The sequence below is a fragment of the Mustelus asterias genome, unplaced genomic scaffold (assembly GCF_964213995.1).
Source record: "Mustelus asterias unplaced genomic scaffold, sMusAst1.hap1.1 HAP1_SCAFFOLD_4347, whole genome shotgun sequence".
NCBI classification, from domain to species: Eukaryota; Metazoa; Chordata; class Chondrichthyes; order Carcharhiniformes; family Triakidae; genus Mustelus; species Mustelus asterias.
The window spans coordinates 3,601-10,000 of NW_027594292.1; the positions used below are offsets into that span (position 1 = coordinate 3,601).

General features: G+C 60.9%; 1 protein-coding gene across 2 annotated transcripts in view; it reads left to right on the forward strand.

The window, feature by feature from the left end:
• Positions 1–2,365: 2,365 nt before the first annotated feature.
• Positions 2,366–6,400, forward strand: part of LOC144491064 (uncharacterized) — a 5,151-nt gene continuing 1,116 nt past the window's right edge. The window contains exons 1-2 of one of the 2 annotated variants that reach the window (XM_078208745.1): positions 2,366–2,627; positions 5,818–6,400. The exon at positions 5,818–6,400 is cut by the window's right edge and continues 1,116 nt beyond it. The gene's annotated coding sequence lies outside the window, so the exon portion shown is untranslated. The remainder of the gene's footprint in view (positions 2,628–5,817) is intronic. The other variant, XM_078208746.1, reaches the window with a different exon arrangement.

A 6,400-nucleotide genomic window follows, 5' to 3' on the forward strand; every position in this document is an offset into this window, starting at 1 on the left:
CGCGCGGTGAATGTGTGGATTCACTGTCCCATCGCGCGGTGAATGTGTGGATTCACTGTCCCATCGCGCGGTGAATGTGTGGAACTCACTGTCCCATCGCGCGGTGCATGTGTGGATTCACTGTCCCATCGCGCGGTGAATGTGTGGAACTCACTGTCCCATCGCGCGGTGCATGTGTGGATTCACTGTCCCATCGCGCGGTGAATGTGTGGGACTCACTGTCCCATCGCGCGGTGAATGTGTGGAACTCACTGTCCCATCGCGCGGTGAATGTGTGGGACTCACTGTCCCATCGCGCGGTGAATGTGTGAAACCCACTGTCCCATCGCGCGGTGAATGTGTGGGACTCACTGTCCCATCGCGCGGTGAATGTGTGGAACTCACTGTCCCATCGCGCGGTGCATGTGTGGGACTCACTGTCCCATCGCGCGGTGAATGTGTGGATTCACTGTCCCATCGCGCGGTGAATGTGTGGATTCACTGTCCCATCGCGCGGTGAATGTGTGGAACTCACTGTCCCATCGCGCGGTGAATGTGTGGGACTCACTGTCCCATCGCGCGGTGAATGTGTGGAACTCACTGTCCCATCGCGCGGTGAATGTGTGAAACTCACTGTCCCATCGCGCGGTGAATGTGTGGGACCCACTGTCCCATCGCGCGGTGAATGTGTGAAACTCACTGTCCCATCGCGCGGTGAATGTGTGAAACTCACTGTCCCATCGCGCGGTGAATGTGTGGAACTCACTGTCCCATCGCACGGTGAATGTGTGGACTCACTGTCCCATCGCGCGGTGAATGTGTGAAACTCACTGTCCCATCGCGCGGTGAATGTGTGGAACTCACTGTCCCATCGCGCGGTGAATGTGTGAAACTCACTGTCCCATCGCGCGGTGAATGTGTGGAACTCACTGTCCCATCGCGCGGTGAATGTGTGGAACTCACTGTCCCATCGCGCGGTGAATGTGTGGAACTCACTGTCCCATCGCGCGGTGAATGTGTGGAACCCACTGTCCCATCGCGCGGTGAATGTGTGGAATTCACTGTCCCATCGCGCGGTGAATGTGTGGATTCACTGTCCCATCGCGCGGTGAATGTGTGGAACTCACTGTCCCATCGCGCGGTGAATGTGTGGAACTCACTGTCCCATCGCGCGGTGAATGTGTGGATTCACTGTCTCATCGCGCGGTGAATGTGTGGATTCACTGTCCCATCGCGCGGTGAATGTGTGGAACCCACTGTCCCATCGCGCGGTGAATGTGTGGAACCCACTGTCCCATCGCGCGGTGAATGTGTGGAACTCACTGTCCCATCGCGCGGTGAATGTGTGGAACTCACTGTCCCATCGCGCGGTGAATGTGTGGATTCACTGTCCCATCGCGCGGTGAATGTGTGGAACCCACTGTCCCATCGCGCGGTGAATGTGTGGAACTCACTGTCCCATCGCGCGGTGAATGTGTGGAACCCACTGTCCCATCGCGCGGTGAATGTGTGGATTCACTGTCCCATCGCGCGGTGAATGTGTGGATTCACTGTCCCATCGCGCGGTGAATGTGTGGAACCCACTGTCCCATCGCGCGGTGAATGTGTGGATTCACTGTCCCATCGCGCGGTGAATGTGTGGAACTCACTGTCCCATCGCGCGGTGAATGTGTGGATTCACTGTCCCATCGCGCGGTGAATGTGTGGATTCACTGTCCCATCGCGCGGTGAATGTGTGGATTCACTGTCCCATCGCGCGGTGAATGTGTGGAACTCACTGTCCCATCGCGCGGTGAATGTGTGGATTCACTGTCCCATCGCGCGGTGAATGTGTGGGACTCACTGTCCCATCGCGCGGTGAATGTGTGAAACTCACTGTCCCATCGCGCGGTGAATGTGTGGATTCACTGTCCCATCGCGCGGTGAATGTGTGGAACTCACTGTCCCATCGCGCGGTGAATGTGTGGATTCACTGTCCCATCGCGCGGTGAATGTGTGGAACCCACTGTCCCATCGCGCGGTGAATGTGTGGATTCACTGTCCCATCGCGCGGTGAATGTGTGGATTCACTGTCCCATCGCGCGGTGAATGTGTGGAACTCACTGTCCCATCGCGCGGTGAATGTGTGGAACTCACTGTCCCATCGCGCGGGGGAGTCTGAATCATTGGCTGGTTTCCAGAGGGAGGGAGATATATTTCTGCTGGGAAACGGGGTAAAGGGATCTGGGGATCAGGAGGGAGGTGGATTGGAGACCAGGGAGAGATCAGCGGTGCTCTGATTGGACAGCAGAGCTGGAAGGGCAGAGTGGCCTGTTTCTGTCCGTGTTGCTCTCAGAGATCCCGCCATGTTCTGCAGGAGCGTCCTGGCTGACGCTGTCTTTGATCCCAGCCTCCAGCCCGGGACCAGTCGCGCGGACGATGACTTTCTGAGTGAGGATATAGACTCCTATATGATTGCCATGGAGACCAGCGTGATGGAGGAGATGCTGGCAGTGGGACGCCAGGCCACTGCCGACGAGGCGTACCCACCTCGGAGCCCCACCTTCCCAGTGGCACCCCTGGCCAAGAGACCCCACGTGCCCGACGCAGACTGGCAGTCCACGGAGGAGGAAGAGGCAGAGATTCCGGCAACACCACCGCACAAGAAGGTAATCATCGCCTGAGGGAGTGCCGCACTGTCAGAGGGTCAGTGCTGAGGGAGTGCCGCACTGTCAGAGGATCAGTACTGAGGGAGTGCCGCACTGTCAGAGGATCAGTACTGAGGGAGTGCCGCACTGTCAGAGGGTCAGTGCTGAGGGAGTGCCGCACTGTCAGAGGGTCAGTGCTGAGGGAGTGCCGCACTGTCAGAGGGTCAGTGCTGAGGGAGTGCCGCACTGTCAGAGGGTCAGTGCTGAGGGAGTGCCGCACTGTCAGAGGGTCAGTGCTGAGGGAGTGCCGCACTGTCAGAGGGTCAGTGCTGAGGGAGTGCCGCACTGTCAGAGGGTCAGTGCTGAGGGAGTGCCGCACTGTCAGAGGGTCAGTGCTGAGGGAGTGCCGCACTGTCAGAGGGTCAGTGCTGAGGGAGTGCCGCACTGTCAGAGGGTCAGTACTGAGGGAGTGCTGCACTGTCAGAGGGTCAGTACTGAGGGAGTGCCGCACTGTCAGAGGGTCAGTGCTGAGGGAGTGCCGCACTGTCAGAGGGTCAGTGCTGAGGGAGTGCCGCACTGTCAGAGGGTCAGTGCTGAGGGAGTGCCGCACTGTCAGAGGGTCAGTGCTGAGGGAGTGCCGCACTGTCAGAGGGTCAGTGCTGAGGGAGTGCCGCACTGTCAGAGGGTCAGTGCTGAGGGAGTGCCGCACTGTCAGAGGGTCAGTACTGAGGGAGTGCCGCACTGTCAGAGGGTCAGTACTGAGGAAGTGCCGCACTGTCAGAGGGTCAGTGCTGAGGGAGTGCCGCACTGTCAGAGGGTCAGTGCTGAGGGAGTGCCGCACTGTCAGAGGGTCAGTGCTGAGGGAGTGCCGCACTGTCAGAGGGTCAGTACTGAGGGAGTGCCGCACTGTCAGACAGTCAGTGCTGAGGGAGTGCCGCACTGTCAGAGGGTCAGTGCTGAGGGAGTGCCGCACTGTCAGACGGTCAGTGCTGAGGGAGTGCCGCACTGTCAGAGGGTCAGTACTGAGGGAGTGCCGCACTGTCAGAGGGTCAGTGCTGAGGGACTGCCGCACTGTCAGAGGGTCAGTGCTGAGGGAGTGCTGCACTGTCAGAGGGTCAGTGCTGAGGGAGTGCCGCACTGTCAGAGGGTCAGTACTGAGGGAGTGCCGCACTGTCAGAGGGTCAGTGCTGAGGGAGTGCCGCACTGTCAGAGTATCAGTGCTGAGGGAGTGCCGCACTGTCAGAGGGTCAGTGCTGAGGGAGTGCCGCACTGTCAGAGGGTCAGTGCTGAGGGAGTGCCGCACTGTCAGAGGGTCAGTGCTGAGGGAGTGCCGCACTGTCAGAGGGTCAGTGCTGAGGGAGTGCCGCACTGTCAGAGGGTCAGTGCTGAGGGAGTGCCGCACTGTCAGAGGGTCAGTGCTGAGGGAGTGCCGCACTGTCAGAGGGTCAGTGCTGAGGGAGTGCCGCACTGTCAGAGGGTCAGTACTGAGGGAGTGCCACACTGTCAGAGGGTCAGTGCTGAGGGAGTGCCGCACTGTCAGAGGGTCAGTGCTGAGGGACTGCCGCACTGTCAGAGGGTCAGTGCTGAGGGACTGCCGCACTGTCAGAGGGTCAGTGCTGAGGGAGTGCCGCACTGTCAGAGGGTCAGTGCTGAGGGAGTGCCGCACTGTCAGAGGGTCAGTACTGAGGGAGTGCCGCACTGTCAGAGGGTCAGTACTGAGGGAGTGCCGCACTGTCAGAGGGTCAGTGCTGAGGGAGTGCCGCACTGTCAGAGGGTCAGTGCTGAGGGAGTGCCGCACTGTCAGAGGGTCAGTGCTGAGGGAGTGCCGCACTGTCAGAGGGTCAGTGCTGAGGGAGTGCCGCACTGTCAGAGGGTCAGTGCTGAGGGAGTGCCGCACTGTCAGAGGGTCAGTGCTGAGGGAGTGCCGCACTGTCAGAGGGTCAGTACTGGGGGAGTGCCGCACTGTCAGAGGGTCAGTACTGAGGGAGTGCCGCACTGTCAGAGGATCAGTACTGAGGGAGTGCCGCACTGTCAGAGGGTCAGTACTGAGGGAGTGCCGCACTGTCAGAGGATCAGTACTGAGGGAGTGCCGCACTGTCAGAGGGTCAGTGCTGAGGGAGTGCCGCACTGTCAGAGGGTTAGTACTGAGGGAGTGCCGCACTGTCAGAGGGTCAGTACTGAGGGAGTGCCGCACTGTCAGAGGGTCAGTGCTGAGGGAGTGCCGCACTGTCAGAGGGTCAGTGCTGAGGGAGTGCCGCACTGTCAGAGGGTCAGTACTGAGGGAGTGCCGCACTGTCAGAGGGTCAGTATTGGGGGAGTGCCGCACTGTCAGAGGGTCAGTGCTGAGGGAGTGCCGCACTGTCAGAGGGTCAGTGCTGAGGGAGTGCCGCACTGTCAGAGGGTCAGTACTGAGGGAGTGCCGCACTGTCAGAGGGTCAGTACTGAGGGAGTGCCGCACTGTCAGAGGGTCAGTGCTGAGGGAGTGCCGCACTGTCAGAGGGTCAGTGCTGAGGGAGTGCCGCACTGTCAGAGGGTCAGTGCTGAGGGAGTGCCGCACTGTCAGAGGGTCAGTGCTGAGGGAGTGCTGCACTCTCAGAGGGTCAGTGCTGAGGGAGTGCCGCACTGTCAGAGGGTCAGTACTGAGGGAGTGCTGCACTGTCAGAGGGTCAGTACTGAGGGAGTGCTGCACTGTCAGAGGGTCAGTATTGGGGGAGTGCCGCACTGTCAGAGGGTCAGTGCTGAGGGAGTGCCGCACTGTCAGAGGGTCAGTGCTGAGGGAGTGCCGCACTGTCAGAGGGTCAGTACTGAGGGAGTGCCGCACTGTCAGAGGGTCAGTACTGAGGGAGTGCCGCACTGTCAGAGGGTCAGTATTGGGGGAGTGCCGCACTGTCAGAGGGTCAGTGCTGAGGGAGTGCCGCTTTGTCAGAGGGTCAGTGCTGAGGGAGTGCCGCACTGTCAGAGGGTCAGTGCTGAGGGAGTGCCGCACTGTCAGAGGGTCAGTGCTGAGGGAGTGCCGCACTGTCAGAGGGTCAGTGCTGAGGGAGTGCCGCACTGTCAGAGGGTCAGTGCTGAGGGAGTGCCGCACTGTCAGAGGGTCAGTGCTGAGGGAGTGCCGCGCTGTCAGAGGGTCAGTGCTGAGGGTACTGATATCTCCTCTTCTCTCTCCTGCTCCCTCCCTGCCCCCCCTCTCCCTCTCTCTCTCCCCCTCCAGCAGTTCCGGTCTCTGTTTTTTGGATCATTGTTGTCTCCGCTGGATTTGGAAAGCCGTGCAAACCCTGGACACGAGGTGCTTGCAGAGGCAAGCGACAGCGACGGGGAGATGTGAAGGTTGGGAGAGCGGAGAGAGGGTGCCAGGGGAAACAGCGATGGAGAGTGGGTGCCGGGGGAGAGGCTGAGAGTCATACAGTGGGGCTGGGTCATTGCCGTGGTGTCGCACCGTACCCGGGGCTGGGACATTGCCGTGGTGTCGCACCGTACCCGGGGCTGGGACATTGCCGTGGTGTCGCCCCGGGGCTGGGACATTGCCGTGGTGTCGCCCCGGGGCTGGGACATTGCCGTGGTGTCGCCCCGGGGCTGGGACATTGCCGTGGTGTCGCCCCGGGGCTGGGACATTGCCGTGGTGTCGCACCGTACCCGGGGCTGGGACATTGCCGTGGTGTCGCACCGTACCCGGGGCTGGGACATTGCCGTGGTGTCGCTCCGTACCCGGGGCTGGGACATTGCCGTAGTGTCGCACCGTACCCAGGGCTGGGACATTGCCGTGGTGTCGCTCCGTACCCGGGGCTGGGACATTG